Here is a 19,671-nt window from a genome sequence, read left to right as displayed (position 1 = left end):
CTGGGCGAGTTTCCGCATTTCTCCGGCACTGTGATTCTTGTAGCTACATTCAGGTACGCCACCTGCGTGACCTTACTTAGCTTCGGAGTTGCACCGCTGATGGCCATCCGCTTTTTTAGTTCCGCAACCTGGCTCTCCGACAGCCGCTTCACCTCAGTAAGAAGACGAAACTCCGATTCGGCCTCCTTCCTGGCCTTCACCGCCTGGCTCACCGCCGACTCCTTCTTCTCAGTAAGAATGCGGATCTTGTACTTCGCCTCTACTGGCCTGTAACAAAGTCTTCCACTCCGACTTCGTCTCCACGACTTAGATCCTTACAATAGTTTACGCGGGTACCCAGAAAGGACATTATTACATCTGAAACGTCAGTAATCACCTCCATTATCTGGCTTCCGCTATCCTCGTGGTTGGTCATCACCGAATTTATGACCTTGGTCAAAGTAGAGCCGTCCATTTTTATGTCGACCGGCACCTCATCTGACCCACCACGGCCATCACCTTCGCTTCCCTCCGGCGACCTTTGGGGTGACCGATTAAGGCCATTTCGTCTAGCGAAAGGGTCCTCCTTACCGCCAGACACCGCTCCTCCATCTACTTTTTTTGGTTTAGTTGAGATAATCATTGCTGTTGGGTCCCTCTTGCGGCTGCTGTCGAATCCTGCTGGTGTAGTCGCCTTATTGATTCCATGGTTATCCATGCATACTAGGGTGGCTCAAAAAACACTTTTTTAATTTTTTTGATGGGCCTCCTTGTTCGGTTCTATTTGATGCCCTTATGCTCTGGAAAAAAATTCAGCCAGATCGGTCAATATTTGGGCGGTGCTAAACTCGTTGGAAGTTTATATGGAAAAATGTATGCAGAAACATCCAAAAACAGTGATTTGCAGTTGGACGGCACAATTTACGATCCAGAATGATGATACTCATTCAGTTCTTGTTGAATTAAATACAGAATGTTATGCTGAAAACCGCGAGAAGATTAGAATTTATTACGCAAAGATATTAGCATTTTACTGGAGTGTTGTAGGGGTGAATTTATTTCTTTTCAAAGGTAAAAGAAACAAAATTTGCTCAAACCCCACTTCAGAGAAATGGTAATAACTTAGCCGGGCAAACTCTAATCTTCTCGCAATTTTCTGCATAACATTCTGTATTAAATTCTTCAAGATCTGAATGAGTATCATCATTCTGGATCGTAAATTGTGCCGTCCAACTGCAATTCACTGTTTTTGAATGTTTCTGCATACATTTTTGCATATAAACTTCCAAAGAGTTTAGCACCGCTCAAACGTTGACCGATTTGGCTGAAATTTTGTCCAGAGCATCAAGGCATCAAATAGAACCGAATAAGAGGGCGGCCCTTCAAAAAAATTGAAACAAGTTTTTCCCATACTAATTTGAGCCACCCTAATGCATACCTTGCGGCATGCAGGGGGGCCATGCGAGGGTTGACACTTTCGTGTTCAGATCCAGATCAGCGCTAGTCAGGAAAGAGCATCTGAGCCTACCCCACGCAGTTTGACAATTGGGTGACAGGATTGTACCGCATGCTACAAGGCCCGCCACGGTTTTATGAGACGAAAGACAGCCTGACCATTAGCCCATTCGCCGTTTCAGGTCGGTGCCACCCGGCCTTACTAAGAGAATAGAATGTCCAGACTACCAGCCCTCGCTTCACAATATTGCAATATTCAAAAACATAGTCAAATAACATGCATCCAGTATATCATAATCAGGATCTTACTGGAATCAACCCTGATGTGCCGGTGGCACTCACTGGGCTTGTGCTTTGTAAGCAGCACACAGTCGCTATGAAAGAGTCTGCTTACGTTCACTTGTGGGTTTTTGGGAGGGACTTAGCAGAGCACACTGCTAAACCCCACCACGTCGTACACAGACCCCCTTACTCACAGTCACTTGGAAAGGGGTCGTAAACTTCTTCGACATAGTCCCTGCTGAAAGGACTACATTGAGCATCACCACATGTCTGTCTGCCTGAATAGATCATTTCCATTTCTTGGAAAGAATTGCAAGAGGATGTAATAAACTTTATTACATCACAAACATTGTCAGGACCAACGGCAAGCAGTTGATCTTGCCTGTAAAGAAATATGGAAATAAAATAGCAAAGAGAACGATCGCTGTCCACTTGAAGGTAAGCAATCTTACTCATGAATTTAGGTTAAATCCTTTTCGAAAAATAAAAATTAGTCTTAGCAGAACCATCGACGAGTTTGTATTAATGCCAGCCACCGCCGACTGGCATCGATTTGGGTGCTGGTGCTGGGAATACAGAAAACAAGGCGTACTATGCACGTATGTAAACATTCAGTTTGAATGTAAACATGTGACGTCACTGCATTACTGCACAGCAAATAATTTTGAAAATTCCACGACGTGTAAATTTGCAGCTTATCCCATCAAACGAATTAACACTCGGTATTCAGTAAAATTTGATTGAATTTTACAAGCAAGCACCGATTAAATTTATTTCGATTTAAAAGAATAGTGAGATCGATTGAATGTTACGTTTATTTGCATGCTCCAAATATGTGCATGAAAATACATTTAAAATCACAACATATTTTTATCTGTGTGGGATTATGGCATCGAGATACGATTCTGAGGATATTGCCCCACCTGGGGTCAGTTCCGAGGCCTTTGGAAAAACATTAAAATCGGCCATTTTCAAAATCGGATAATATCCCCAGAATCATATCTTGACGTCATATCCCACTTGTCTTGCAAAACAGCTTGCCTCGGAACTGACCCCAAGGTAGCCAATGGCCAGAATCACATCCAGATATCATAATCCAACTTGTATTTCAAAATACTGAAGTTTGAGAGCAAATAAATAATTAATTTTGTTGTTGTGAAATCGCCTAATCTTTGGAACTCAGGTTGTTATCCTCTTGGTCGTTTAACGGTTACTAACTTGATACTTGATGGTCTACCGAATGGAGTATCCTTCTCCACTTGACTCAATCCTGGGCCAATCGCTTCCAGTCGCACTGAATGTTGAGCCATCGTGTACGCGGCCTTCCACGAAGCCAAATACATCTTCCGGCTACTCTACTGAATACTGTCTTCGCTTGACGCTCGGCTGGCATACTAACGACGTGTTCAGCCCACCGTAGCCTAGCGCGTTGTATAAGCTTAACAATATCCAGGCTTTTACACACGTGGTACAACTCGTGATTCATGCGACGCCGCCAGACACCGTTCTCCTGTTTACCGCCGAGTATTGTCCGCAGCACCTAATGCGCAAACACTCCGAAAGCTCTCCGTTAAGCCTCCTTTAACGTCCATGTTTCATGGCCGTATAAAGCCACCGGAAGAATAAGATAAGTATACAGTGCGAATTTTGTCTTTGTTTGCAGACTACGGGACTTAAGCTTGTTTTAACGGTTAAAAGATCAAAATCAATAGCAGAAAAATCTTACTGTGAAATCAAATCAAAAACTATTCCTGCTGTCGATAAAAGCAAATTTAAAACTAATTTTGATGTTGGTTTTCGTTAACAAAATAAGTAATCAGTTTGATATCATATCATACAATTTAGAAATCTACAGCAACATAAAATCAAAAGATGTAATCAATCGCGAAAATAAGAATATGAAAACAAATCAATATTTCAATTTGATGTCGACATCAAAATATGTGTTCAACTTGCTCTACTTATTATACCAGACTTTGCTCGGGTTGCCATAGCTTTTAATATTTTGAAAATAGCCGATTTCGATGCCTCCGGAGGCTCCCACAAGAGCCTTGGAACTGACCCCAAGGTGGCCAATATCCCCAGAACCAAATCTCGAGGTCATAGTCCAACCTGTCCACTTGTCTACACACGCGACGTGATTCTATCTCTTGACGACAGTGATTTTGTTGCTGTTGGTGTGAAGCGTAAATGGAACATTGCCTGCAGCGACTCCATGATAGAATCGCGGCGACTAGTTGTCGCGAAATCACTTGGGTCTAGACAGAGGAACCTCAAAGCACTCAAAATTCAACAAATTGGAACAAAACGCACTAAGGGGTGGTACAAAATGACACACTTGCAAGGTAAATAAACGGTAATCGCATGGATACGCTTAACGATCGAAAATCTATCGGGTGAGTTGAACTGCCGATATCCTTGTTGATTTTTTCACGATAACAATTCGCGCTGCATAATGAATAAATAATACCGCATTGTAATGATAATACAATAAATAACCCAGGAATGTAGGTACCAGCACATCGTCTTCTTCAAAATGAAACATTCGAAAATGGTTTACAAAAGTAAAGAAAGTAAGCCTACATAACAGCAAATCTTAAAAAAAAAGAAAGATATAAAATGAATTCTTCACATCCACCCTAAGATGCTTTATGCTGCATGCTTATGTTTTTTACGAGTGATTAATTACAGGCATTAAGCCATGCTACCCCTCTTGTGAATTCCACCCTTTAAGCTCTTCTCGCGCATTTTAAGGGAGTGTTCTTTCAAATACATATGGCCTTGCAGCAGTCCATCAAGGTTCCGAATACAGCCCCACCACCGGTGGTGGTGGCGAAAAAATAAACAACAACCACACAAATGAAACAACTCCAAAGATAGACCCGTTTTTATTTTTTTGATTTTTTTGTGTATTTTTACTTTTTCTCTTTTTTATGTAATATATCTATGATTTAATTCAATAATTAATAACAATGTACAATAAAATCAAAATTCTTTTCCTAGTTCGATTTTTTCTCTTCTCATTTTTTTTTGACTTTTTCTTTGTTCTTGTTTGTTCTTCATTTTTAAAAGGAAATGAAATGGTTCGAAAACTATTTTTTCTTCTTCTGCTTCTCTCTATGCTTAGTGTATGTGTGTCAATGTGTATTTTTCTGAACGTCACCACTTTCATTTGTTTTGTGTGAGTGTGTGGGTTTTTTTTTCTCAAGAGTTCTTATTAACACGGTGCTGTTCGACGCACGCTTATTTTCGGATTTTTTAAATTAGTTTTCGTTTAATCTCATGTAACTTTTTTTGCATTACTTTTTTTTCTTTACGACTAGTTTACTATACAAGTTTATTTTCCTTTTGTTTTTCCTCCGTTCATTTTTTGTCCCTTTTCACTGAAATAACATTGAAAGAATGAAATTCAAGGCTTTTTAGTTACTTTTTATTTTAGGTTTTTTTTTTTCAATAAGTTCCATCATTTTGCTGGATATTCTCATTAAATTAAAAGATAATACTCTTTTCAGTGTTGCTCGCCTTCTGAATTTCGGTTCTTGCAATCTCGAATAATTTTGTAGCTTTTGTGAAATATTACGACAAGGATCAATGAAACAATCATTATAAAATAAATCTTTGTTTCTCATTTGTTTGTAACAACTATTTAAAATAAATAACATTTGTTTTTTCTCCTTTTATACACTAAGGTAGGTCACTATTTTAGTACTAAACTCACTTCAAATATTAATTCGAACCTAATTTTCAGTTTTACCTCATGTTCTTTCATCGATTCACGGGGAGATTTGTATCTTTCGATAGTGGAGAAAAATAGAGTAGGGTTGTGAGGAACTTTGTGTTTCACTTAAGAGGATTAAGGGATGGATGGGGTAGTGACTGTGTGTGTATGAAAGAGGAAAAGATGGAGATCAGTTTGGTTTTCTTTGTCGATTTAAGTTTTTTTTATATTCAGATAAATGGCGATGATGGTTCGATACCTAAGCACGTTTAGTTGCACTGGTATTATGATAATTTAATTGTAATGATAAGACCTGACTAAATCTGATACGATGCAAGAGAAGGAACCTAATAGGCGTTTGATTTTCGTTCAATGTAGTTTATTTGTTGGTTGCGCTCTGACGGTGGGCTTGCTTTTTGCCGGGGCGTATCCATTTCTTCATGTTGCAGGAAAAATCGCTGCAATTTTCAATTGATTGTTCTTCTTCATTTTGTCATTCATTCTTTTATTTTCCTTTCCTCTGGCTTCCTTTGTGTTTTTTTATCTGTTTAATGGTTTGGTTTGCTTTCGTTCTTACATATATATGGGGGAATACCGTTCTGAACACATGCATGGCATTTGTTGTGATTAAAATCGTGTTGTATGTTATTAACGTCGTCTTCAATAAGATCTCAAGAAGCATTACCCTTTCCTTGTGCGTAATTATAACAGTTGGTATAATACACAGTACAAAAAGACAGAAACTGCTGTCATCCTTCTTCTTTTTCTCATCGGTCGGGCCCTGGCATGCACTGAACCTGATTCTTGATAAATGTTGCTTAGCAATCCAATAAACCCACCTGGCGCAAACACAGAAAAATCGTGTAACATATAAATACAGCTAAAGGTAAATCTAGTATAAATATCAACAGAAACAGAAAATGGCGACGATTGAATGATGACAATATATATTAATCATTACTTCAATTCGTATGAGTCCTAATAAATATTACTAAATTACCCAACGTGTTGTTATTTGCACAGACATCTAGAAAAAGGGAGTGTATGTGTTTGTGTGTGCATTACGATCTATAAGACAGTTCTAACTAAGTTTACGTTCATTTTCTTTTTGTATCAATTATACATATACATGGTGGTTTGGTGAAGGCGATTCTGGTCCTGATCGAAAGGGGGTCAAGTGAAAAGCAAATTTGTAAATGCAATAATAAGACACTTTCCGTTCTAAGTACGATTCTGTGTGAGTATTGGGAAACCGATCCTAAAACAGTTCAATCGAAGTAGCCGTAATGCGTAAGGTTAGAAATAAGACAGAGACAGCTCCTGGCTGTGGGATTCCACGTTTAGTTGTTTGGCTAAGATAGATATGGAAAGGGGTTTTTAATATGGGGATGGACTACTCTTTTGAAGTGGTACTGGCTTACGAAGTTTGTGTAAATGATGGAATGATAAATGTATAAAATCATCGAATAGACAAACATATTTCAACAGGTACCATCATCTAGGATGAGAATGGTTCATCGCTCTCACTCATAGTCTGATACAATCAATCTATTTTACAAGCATTCTAAGAAGCTGAAACAGTGACCCATTCTCACCCCCATTTGACCCAATATCATCTCCGACGATTTTATAACTAATTCAGAATCGAATAGTAGCAAAGTTCATTTTGATAACTGTCTGAGCTATTATTTGAAAGGCTTCCATTTTATTACTTGCTCAAAACAGATAGATGCCAAATGAGCTCCAAAATACAATAACTGAAGAAGGAATGGCGTCAAGTATTACAATTGAAACAAACATCATCTGTCACTTCCATACATATTTTTATTTCAAATGAGCAGGAGACCTTCCAAAGGCGACACGTGACCATCCTCTTCTTGTAGGACTCTAACTCGAAGCCTGTCTACTCGCGACGGGCCTTGATGACTTGCGATTACCGTCCACCATGCTGAACACTATACCACATTTGATAGACGCCTCCTCAACACAGGCACCAATTCAATCCTTTGCTGGATATGGGTATAACACGATTTTTTTTGCGCTTTACCATCATGGAGCGAACAATACTTAATAATAAAAGTTTGCCATCTAGGGCAATAAAGCCAATAAACGGATCTAATAAATCTACTTTGCAACTCCTCCGGCGATACATTCAGTATAAAGAACTGAACATGCATCTGAAAGTTTGCATATTCGCATCATTATCATCCAAACATTTAATATATTAGGGCTTGTCCACATTAAATTCCTGCCATACTCCTAATGCATGGTAGATTGCCTTCTTCTTTGATTCAGGAAACAGAAGCAGTGGTTTATTAAATTAATTCTAAAATTCAAAGTGAGATGAAACTATCTTTGAGAATTTGCTGCCCAAATCTCTTTAAGTTGCATGTATGAACCATTTTTGTAATGCACCGCAACCGCATAGAATATTTTCCAATGGTTTACTTCCATGTTCCAGAATCAAGAGAAATCACTCTAAATCAGACCTAAATTTTTAAAATTGCATTTACGCGGGCAGTATTCAGTTACTTGGTCCTTGAATGTACTAAAAGCTCCCTTATTAAAGTCGACGAGCCTTCTAGTAAGTTGCCATAATTGATCATTTTGATTAAACTATTTTTGTGACCACCATCTTGTTGATCATCACATTTTATTCCTCCCAACATTTGGGTTTCATTTTTATCGTACAGTACGATATTCTACACTAGAAAGGCTCTGGACTAATAAACTGTACATTGAAGCTATTTTCTGCAAGATCGTCTGCCCTTTCCTCATCATCAACTATGTGCGACCTTAAATAGTATGGCATTCATATTCCAATCATACTTATTTCTGATTTCTCTTACAGAGAGGATGGCGCACAGAAATTGAAATTTAACGAAAATTTAAATTTGTTTCACACCGCTTCCAACTAAACAGTGCTTTACATTGCTTTGGTAACAGCAAAGGACGCTCGACGTTGAAGTATTGATTGCTTTCTTTGTGCGTTTATCTCTTATGTTTTCGACCACTACCGTAGGGCGAAAAATCCGTACACTTACGGACCCGAGTAATTGAAAAAGTCTCTACAAAATAGAAATAGAACGCAAATGAAATACCACTGTAAATAGTTCAATACGAACCTTGAGAAGCGATCCCTCCAATTTGTATTCCGTATATCTTATGTTATGATTCGCAAGTTGCAATAAAAACACAGTTACTTTTGATGGAATTATGTTCTATACGAAAAAATGGCGCCAGAAACTCCGTGTTTGGTGGTAGACGATTTGATTTTTTATTTTTGTTGTTTTAATTTCAAAGTCTACTGTTCATATCATTGACTAAAAAGTTTACTGTCAAGTATTTGAACATGATTAGATCAAGAGCCCCGTACACCTGTTACTGGCGAACAAAGCTCGTGTACTCTGCATCGAAGCTTAGAATCGGTAGTTAGGCGCAATGCGAACCCATTTATATTCGGTTAGTTATTGCGATTTTTTTCACCATTTAGACTTTTATGAAATAAATTTCGTCGTACTCAGATTTCGCTTTCAATTTCGCTGTTGACTACCTTGCGAATTTCACTTGAAGATCGTGACAGTTGCCGCCAGCCCCTCATGTTTATATATTTTTGCATTGTTCTCAGCATTCCAGCTGATCATGTTTACACAACAAAACCGATGTTTACAGTCAGTCCCATTGTTCTAAATCGACCACGTGCTCATGAATCAAGGTAATCTATAAAAAGGATGTTGAAAATGCCTTTGAAGACAAAATTGACAACTTGAATTTCGTCGAACGAATCTAATCATTCGTGAAAAATACAATACAATACAATATATTCTTTTTCAAGTCCCTATAATCAAGCAGGTATCTCAAGCATACTACATCGTATTATTGCTGCATGATTGAGTGCTTGATTTGGATAAAATATCGAAAAAACAAAAGTGCGCATAAAAATTACCACGCCATAAGAGGTGGAGAATTAAAACTGTTGTTTACATTTTACAACCAAATCCAGATGTCGGGGTAGGGATTCAGTGCTCCGCATTCTCCCCATAGATTAGATAAATTATTCTTAAATGAATTACCCAAAACCCCTTTCAATTGATTAATATCTCATTACTATAAGTAAGTACCTTCCAGACAAATGATCAATGCGTGGATCCACAACATCCTTTTCTTTTTCTCGTGGATCCTTTTCTTTTGTTTTTGGTTTCAAACTCCTCTAGATGAGACTCCAATTTAGCTTGGCATTCAAATCACTACGGTTAAGTATGTATTAGCAATGTTTGGTACCTGTCTGCACTCTTGCTGTGACAGTGGCTTCAAATATTGCTCTCACTGCGTTGACAACGGCAAAGCCTACTGCCTCAAAATGTTGTCTCTTTAGGATTCTTAGAAGATCATCTACGGACGGATACCACGTAAACAACGTCAACAATAAAATAAAACAATTTTAAGGTTCTTCCATCTCATCCGAAAGATTTTCGTTCAATCAAATTAGATTTATAAACAACCACGCGTTCGCTGTTTATTTATTATGCCTTTGTGCCATTTTGAACCGCTTATAGTGCGTTTTGCCTCAACCCATTTTTTAATCAAATACACTGGATTTTATTTTTACGCGATTTACATTATCTCAATTTTCCACTCATCCTAAATGTTTAACGCATATTAATTATCATGTGATTTTTCTTTGATTTATTTTGGATTTTTTGAAACATGTTGCGAAGAGTTTGGTGGTAAATTGAAGTCACACGATCAAAAACACGAGCGAAAAAAAATCGTGTAAAAACAAAATCCTGTGTATTGAATGCTTGGGAAGGTAAGAAGAAATCAAATTATTTTGAATTTTGAGTAAGTGGTCATTGTGATAAGCAGCTAGTTTTGTAAATTGTATTCTTCTATGTAGAAAAGTTGGATGCATTACGAAACCACCCTAAAAGTAAGGGAGAAAAAGGTACTATGTCAATGCTGCGATATTTTGCCACACTTTCGTTACCAACGACCGAACTGGTCGGATAGCGGGTCTCCTATTCTTGGTATAATCACTACTTTTTCTGATCTCTACCTTATTGGAACATTGTTTAATATCATGCATTAGTTCAGCCATCAACACAATTTTAAAATGATATGGAAATGCTAATATCATCTTCCAAACTTGGACGTACATGTTCATGAGAGAATTAGAGGCGAAAGTATAGAATTGATAGTTCCGTTAGGATACGGCAGGCATGAAGAATGTTTTTATAGAAGTCGATTTGAAAGCGAGCGGAGGGCAACCCGAGTAACACACTTGTCACATATCAGTCACTGTGACTCATATGCGGTCAAATCCAGTCACATTAGAGTTGCTGCAACCAAATCGATCTGAACTGTGCTACTAGGGAATATTTGTGATGACACATATCACAGACCTTCCTTCTGCCAAGCTCCCGTATGAAGGGGGAGGGAAGAATATCAGTGTGGAAGCTGATATATCTCCACTGGCAAAAGGAAGGTGGTTTGACTTGCTCATATGCCATCGCGTGCGGAAGGATTTGCTATCGACGAGTACTGTCTCCAAATTTCTAATATGACATCAGCATTTAGTCGAATAGGATTTTTATTGCAATTTTAAACATTCTTCAAGTGAGTGGCAATTCCCAACGACATGAAAGTTTTCCTAAAACGTTTCCGTTGCGTAAATAGCAAGACAATCAAAATATTCGATCAGAAACTATCGATCATTGTGGTTTCACCGTTCCAAATTTTTTTTAAATCATCATGAAAGACATTTTTGTTTCGTTCTGTAGAACCCTTTTTTCTTGTACACCAACTTTAAGTGTGCCTTTTGTTCGAGTTGATAATCCTTGCGTGCTATCATATCTCACGAATTGGGAGCTTCTAGTGTAGATAGGAACGAAAACTCTAGCCACAGCCTAGTGGTGACTTGCAGCCAATTTTTCAATTAGGGACACGGCAGGTATTTCCGTCCATCGTCGTAGGGGCTAAAACCAACGAAAGCAACGTACATTTGCTAGAACTCCACTATAGCAGAACGTTTCTCCTGAGCTTACGATTTGGTACGTATGAGTTTTACAAAAAAGCGTCTCTTTTATTGGTTTTCGAGACTATGACGAACAGACGAAAATACCTGCCGTGTCCCTACCAATATTCCTATTCCAACGTCAAACCGAATTGCTTTTCTTGTTAGCGAATTGGAATCTGTGGGTGTAAATGATCTCGAAAGTGTATCACATTGTAGCTTCAATGCTTTGAAAAATAAAACGAAAGGCTATAATTCTGGTGCCGTCGAGGGGGCCTAATAGCGTAGTTGGCCACACGTTCGCTTTATAATCGGGCATTCATGGATTCTATTCCCAGCCTCTCCGCCAAGCCCTTGTCAGTTGCAAGCGGTGCAGCTCAAACGGTGGACTGGAAAACAGGTTTCACCGACGACTGACAAATTGTTCTTCTCGGAAGCATTCCTCTAAAGTCGCCGGATAAATAACAACCGAACAATGCAACGAGCAATTGAATTCACGATATGGACAAATGAGCTCAAATGTCTCTAAAAAAAAGATTCTGTGTGGATTCCTTACTTCTCACACTTTTTTCAATCAAAAAATCGAAGCGGCTTTTTGCGATCATGGGTTCCGAACAATTCCTGCCGTTGTTCTATAGGAAACACGTTCCGGGATCCAGCGAATAGGCTAGAATTCGCTGATTTTCGGGGACGACGTGAGAGCAAAAAGTGTATTATCCATTAACGCCCTGAGTGTAGTTTAAGCTCGCTGAGCATCCACTAGAGGTGTCCTATTTCTACAGGTTGAATAACATCGCCGATTTTTGCTTCACCGTGCTAAGACCTTTCTCTAGGCTCGCCAACGGTCACGTTAGATTGCACTTGAAGGACCGATTCTAATTACTTTTTCGATGCCAGAGCAGGGTTTACAGGAATAGAAATTTCTGTAATTTGACGATGTTGATTGGAAAGCCCTCTTATATCTTAAGGGTTTCAGAATTGATTGAAAACATACACGGCATTGTAAATCCTAATTAAGCAGACACTAGATTTGGTCACGGAATTGTTGACGCATTGTTTCAAACGAAAACAATCCCATTCTCTCGAACCTCTAACCGATCGCTCTACAATTTGATGATGTTTGGATAAAGACACTGCACGAGTGCTGTCAACAATCAACATATTTGTTGTTGATTCTGTCAGTGATTTGGACAGTTTTTACTAAATCGATGAGCGAAATTATTTTTGCTCGAACTATTTAGTAAGTGCATAATTGTGCCCAGAAGAATGTCGTATGGTCAAAGTCGCAAGCATTTCAAAATCCTATAAAGATCCCCTGAAGAACCTTATAGACAAATATTCTAAAAGAAGGATACTACATCGCATAAAGCCTGTCCACGTTATATTTCGGACACTCAGAAAATGTCCAATTGATAAGTCGACATTTTATCAATTTGGACGACAGCTAAAACATGCTGAAAAAAGCACATGAAGCGAAAGATTTATCTGTCATGTAAATGGTTCGTATCAGTGGTTTTTTTTAATTAAAAAAAAATAAGGTGGATAGCTTTAGAAGAGAGTGGAACATGTGATTCAGTTCCAATAGAACAATAATTGAACAAAAATTAAAATTATTTTATTGTAAATAACAGAGCCTGGTCCCTGGGAATCCCAACCCTTATCTCTAACTTTTCTCTAACTTTTTCTAACAGATACAGCAATATCGGTCTACCGCATGGAACGTGTTTGAGCTCGAGGGATCGAAGTGTGCCGCGCTAGAAAGCAGACGTGAAGTTTTTTGCTCCCGTCGTGTTTTGTTGTCAGGCTCAATTGTTTTTCTACATACCTATGTAGTTTAAAAAAAAAGGTTTACCAGGCGAGGAAAAAAAGTACCTATAGGATGTCCCAGAAAGTATAAGCACAATTTTGATGCACTCCTATTGTTTTCAGATAAATTTTGAATGACCGATTGCCATTTGTTTACGTTTTTATGGGATTGCGAAGCTTTATTCTTGAAAAGCGCGAACAGAGTTTGCACGAATGATGCCCTATTCCCAACATTCACTGAGTCAGATGGCGAAAATAGAAAATTAGAGCATCGGAGCAGTTTGCAATGCTATTCGGAAGTATGGTGTGGATTTTTCATTCCAGGGCATCAAAAAATCTGAACGTAAATCAGTCCCTATGAGCCAGATGCTCGATCGGAAAATTTTTCAATCTTTTCCGGTAAAAATGGTACTTCTGTTCAAGATTTGGAAAAATCTGAGAACATCGAAGAATAAAGTCGACCGAACAAGACACAAAATGAACTACGGACTTTCAGGGAGCAGAAGAAGATAAAAAGAAGTGAATAACATGCTGCTTATGTCCGAATATGGGCCACGATAAACTTTTGTATGGAAGATCGTTATGCAAGGCGATGATGATGATAAACCATGAGTGAAGTTCGGTTATAAAATACTTGCATGGGACCATTTCAACATGATCCGTACTGGTAAAGTATTGACGATGTTGATAAGCAAGTTTATTAAGGAAAATTCTGTACAAAGGCAATGATTTTGTAAGCAATTTGTAAGTGTGTAATTCTTTCAAATCCATTTGCAGCGATCGATACAATAACAGTTGATGTGTACGTTCAGGAATTCTTGTACCGGCAGTTACTGTCCATTATCCGAAAGCATCATAATCCAGCACTATTTTGATTTCATTGTATTACGCGATGAACACGGTAATCTGGTACAAAGCAAAAAGAGTCGAATCCATACTCAAGGAGATGGATTCTCTAAATCATTCCCAGGAAATTCCTATTATAACTTTTTGTGCTTTGACAAAGACACATTTGTGAAAGCATGTCATAACATCCATCATAACTTTGCAAAAAAGATTGAAACTGTAGCCTAAATCATTGACAAACGGTCCGTGCAGAAGCTCATGGGTACCATCTGATCAAAATCCCACTCCTTAGCGTACGATCAAAGGATCTGGGAAAAGTGATACTGAACAGCAGTAAAGCATAGTAAAGGACGTAAAAACGAAACAATAATCAATTATTCCTAAAAAACAAAATCATAATGTTATTTTTAAATCGTGCTTATACTTTCTGGGACACCCTACCCTAAACTTCTCACGACATACGGATCACTTGTGATGGAATTTACCAGTGTTTGAAGTCCAGTGTGAAAAACTACCACATCCAGAGGCGCTCTCAAACTTGGCGGGAACCCCACCCTGATCACATGCGAAGTGGAAGTCCCCGTGGCCTTATATGGTTTATGCAACCAAGGCCACTCATCGGCAAGCCAGTCCTGAAAGTGTTCTTCTCTGGTATTATACATAGGAACGCGCTGGATTTCAAATCCGGAAACTTGTTAATGGGCCCATGGTAGCATAAACGGGCGGGGCTTATTGTGAGCAAGTGTGACCTCGGACTGGCCATGAAATACCAGGCAGTCTGAATTGGGTCATTGGACATTTATTATTTTCATATTATGTTTTTACGAATTATATCACAAAGACTCTCTAGAAATAGTAGAAAATAAAAACGCTAGAAATTCTTTTTTTCCCTTTGTGTAGTTGATGATAATCAACGTAATTCAAATGGTAGCTTAAATTTTACACTAATGGGCTCGAACCACGACATACAAAAACAAAGCATTGCAGATAGGATCAGTAGTGAAGTAGTAAAGGAATGGTTTCACTACTAAAAATCCTTGCGCAAGCAGCTGACAAGTAGAGTGAATTTGGAAACCCTAAAAACGAATCTGTCATTTTTAGTGCTGTCCAATGAGAGCTTGAAGTATTTCGAAGTTTCTCCCTGTCCTGCTCATGCTCATTTGTTGACCAAAAAGAACGAGCAGGACGGGAACAACTTCGAGCTACTTCGAGCTGCTCATTGGACAGAACTTTTATCTGTCGTTCCTGCCCATAAAATTTCAAAAGCGGAATCATTAGTGCTGTCCAATGAGTAGCTCGAAGTAGTTCGAAGTTGTTCCCGTCCTGCTTGTTCTTTTTGGTCATCAAATGGATATGAGAGGGACGGGAATAAATTCGAACTACTTCGAGCTGCTCATTGGACAGCATATTCCTGGACCATTCCTTGTCCTATCTTTTTCCACAGTCCTTTGAATGTGCTTACCACTCATTATATTGCTAAAGTATGAATGAAATGTAAGATTTTCTTACGGAATAATGAAATTTCAATGCAGCCCTTTTAGTGTTACGAGATCCACTCTGATTGTCAGCAACATGCTGCTCAAGAAATTTCAGAAGCGGAATTATTCATTGAACATTTCGTGTCTTATCTTTTTGCACAGAAGTTAATACCACTCGTTAAACAGATCACGAGAGAAGCGCTTAAGCGAAAGAAATAACTCCAACCAGTTTACAATGCCGACTTTATCCGAATTCGGAAATTCGCTCTTCTTTCCAATTCAAGGAATTTCGCCAAAGGCATAAATGTGGGTACAGTTTTGATGATGAACTCAAATCTGAAACACATCTGAGTAAAATAGGCAATACTATCTTACTAGTTAGTACTGTTTTGTACAATTCCACTACATGATTGTAATAATTGACCTAAATACGTATCTATAAAAGTAAATTCAAGTGCCAAAATTAAATAAATTAGTACTGATTAGGGCCGAATTCGAACCTGAGGTGGCTCATTGAGCCGTTCCTTATTGTGGGACTCATTTCTTCACTTAATTATTTGAACAATGATCATGCATTGCAAATCAACGTTCTTCTTCTTCTTCTTTTTCTTCTTTATTGACATTACATCGTCCACTGCGACGATGCCGCCTCGTAGCTTGATGTTCATTAAGCTCTTCCACAGTTATTAACTGCAAGGTTTCTAGACCAAGTTACCATTTTTGCATTTGTATATCATGAGGCTAGCACGATGATACTTTAATGCCCAGGGAAGTCGAGAAAATTTCCAACCCGAAAATTTTCTAGACCGGACCGGGAATTAAACCCAGCCACCCTCAGCATGGTCTGCTTTGTAGCCGAGCATCTTACCGCACGGCTAAGGAAGGCCCCGAATTGCATATCAAATGTACAAATTGTACTTGGGTTGGGAAAAATCAAATTTTCGAAAAATCGAGAATGATCAAACTCACCGGCGATTTTACTTTTAAATTATCAAGTGATTAAAACTCGCCAGCGATTAAGAATCGTTTGAAAATCGGATCTTGATTTGAAGCATTTACCGTTACATTTTGAACTCTTTTTCCTTACTAGCATGAAGCTATGACGCCAAATAGAAGATAAAACGGGACTGTTAACAATTAGCTATTATTAGTGAAGATTAATGATTGAATGAAAATTCTGTGTTTATTATCGTTTGAGTACAAAATTTGACAAGTTTTCTCCGACGTCAACTTGCCTACTGTTTTCACGTGAGAAGTTTTCACATGAAAATTGCAATCATGACCGTCTGATAATGATTAAGCACAACACAACTGTACAATGTTTTATTTTTCGAATAAAAAATAACAAACTAACGAGTGCTTTCTAGCGTGGTTCACGTCACCTTTGGAAATTAATGTCCAACATTTCTGGCAAATTTCGCCAGAGTTTAGTTACCTTTTCAAGCTTCAGATATATAAGGTGGTAATAAAATCATATTAAGGAGTATAAAGCCACTATCATTGAAACTGTGAATGTGAATATCATGCTGAACGTTCTCGGTATTTAATAATTTACTAATTATTAAAAAGGAATTTAAAAAAAATCTCGTCATGGAAAATTCAATACAATTGGTCAATTGGTTCATGGGACCAACCTAGCATACGTGAAGAAGAGAAAACTGTTTGGAACAAACTGAAAGCATATGAGTTATTCATTCATCATTGAACCACCATTCCATTCAACTTCGTAGCTTCAGTACCACCTAAAAAAAATACTCCATCCCAACACCAACCCTCTCTATTCGAGCTATTCAGTATCCGATGGAACCAAGAAACGTAACCCGCGAAAAGTCGTGCTCAGTGACTATGACTAATGCTATTTTCCATCCATCATGCGGAATTCTATTCGGCTGCCTTTCGAAATGAAATACTTTTCGCTGCGCATACTATCAATTACTACTAACGCGCTACATGTGTAATTTTCTTCTTACCTCCTTTTACCGTTAATGTAGTTTTTTTTGTGTCTCAAATATATTTTACAATATGTTACCCGCGATTTTATTCCACTTTTTACACAATCATATTTGATGATTTCAAGCAAAACGTTCAAATTCTAAGCAACAATTGATCGAAACTAAACCCGAAAACGAAAATAATAAATTTGACTAAGATAACTACACTAGAGCACTGGATTTGCTTGATTAGTTTTTAATCATCTGTTTTGTAGTCCGTTGAAACAACTACATGCTATCAAACCGGTATGTGCACGTGTGTGTGTATATGTCAATGAATGTGAGTCTTCCTGCTGGTTCTTCCTTCCGAAACATGTTTTACATTAGGTGAATTTCGTTCAATAGTTGGGTGTTTGCCATTTTATCTAAGGTGATGTAAGTATTACACACACAGATGCTGATTTTAGAGAATTGTTTTAGTTCCTAGAATGTTTTGTTCATGTTTATTATAAATGTCTTCAAAGGTGTATACGAACGATATCGTGAATGATTTTTAATGGATTATTTTTTACGTGTAGGAGCATATGTTGGTGTTACTTCGTATTTCCATTCCATTCAAACGTACGTGCAATATAGAATGTGATTTTTTTTTGTGTATGTGAGTTGGCTCCCCTATGTAAGCTTAGAACGCCGCCGTTTTGTTCGTATATAAGAGGGTTATTTAAAAATGCTTATTCACTTAGTTAAACTACTCCTCTCAAATGGTAGGATGCATCGATTTTTACATATCACTTACGATAGCTTGCAGTACAACAAACGGTACCGCACTGTAATAAAATTGAATGATTTTCTTCGGTACATCCAGTATAGCAAACGAATGACTTTTTAGCCGATTTGGAATTTAGGAATAACATAATATGTTCTAACAAAAGCAGTCCATATTCAATCAATCATTAACTTTAACAACTTCCATCTCACAACTACTGAACTCATGGTGCGATCAAAGTCGTCAAAGCATACATGATCCATTGATTGCCGCATGCCCTATCTTTCAACTGTTTATGTAGCCAGGGTTTTCGCTTGATTTGAATGGCTGTAGTGGATTCCCCCATATACACATATCTATTGAGGCGCACTGAAGACATAGTGCAGAACGCAGTAGGCTCTGCTATTGACCTGCAGGTGCAACCACGCTCATTGTTTGTCACGTCACAATGGTAGTCGTACATTTGAAAAACGCTGATTCTACCGGACGGCGCAATGTCACTGTGAAAATACGTCTTATTGAAACTCGGGAAAAATAATTATGCTTCCCATTAAGTCTTATAACCGCTAAAAAGAAGTAGCATTCTAAACTTTGTCGTACCCACTAATATCGTTTACGTTAGCGCGAGGAAAAATTGAGATATGCACTGTAAATATATCTATCTGTTTGCTCTATTTCAGGATTTTTTTATACGTTACAGTATTAGATTGAACGCATAAACCATACAGTAAATAAACTAGAAGATATTTAAACAGAAAAGTATGCATATTTCTATTTCTCCATAAATCTATTTGACATTCCTAGACAATGATTTAAATCATTGAATATCCCAAGTATTACGTCTGTATGTCCGTAGTTTTATCTTATCGGCATTTCAGCCGGTTGTTCTGCCGTCATGACACCGTCCCCACTGGATGACGTTGTCATACAAACATTGAATTGCGCACCCAATTTGCAAATTTCGAAGCACAGAGACAGTGCGAGCACGCAGGCATCTATCACAATAGAGGTCATAAACCGCAGAGGAAGATTGTCTCTACCGTCAATGAATAAACAACGCTGTTGTTTCTGTCAACACGAAAGGTGGTGCAATTTGACAGACGAGTATCCACCATGTTAGCGAATGAGAATAGAGCACACCCCAGCGACAATCTGCTTTTATAGTTTATTACCTCTATTTCTATCACAGATCCGTCTACATTCAAAAAAATAGATCGTTAAGTAACTCGAATGGAATCCGAAAAGAGGTAAAAGGGCAACTCACTCATGACGAGTGTCCGTTGCGGATTAAGTACGGTTTTTGTTTGTGTGGCCTACTGCGATCGTCACCTTGGGGATGCTAGAAAAAGTGGTAAAAGTACGTACCCGGATTTTAGTTGTGGAAGATCTCCCGATTC

The sequence above is a fragment of the Armigeres subalbatus genome, chromosome 3 (assembly GCF_024139115.2).
Source record: "Armigeres subalbatus isolate Guangzhou_Male chromosome 3, GZ_Asu_2, whole genome shotgun sequence".
Classification (NCBI taxonomy): Eukaryota; Metazoa; Arthropoda; class Insecta; order Diptera; family Culicidae; genus Armigeres; species Armigeres subalbatus.
Note: the sequence above shows the minus strand (reverse complement) of the source record.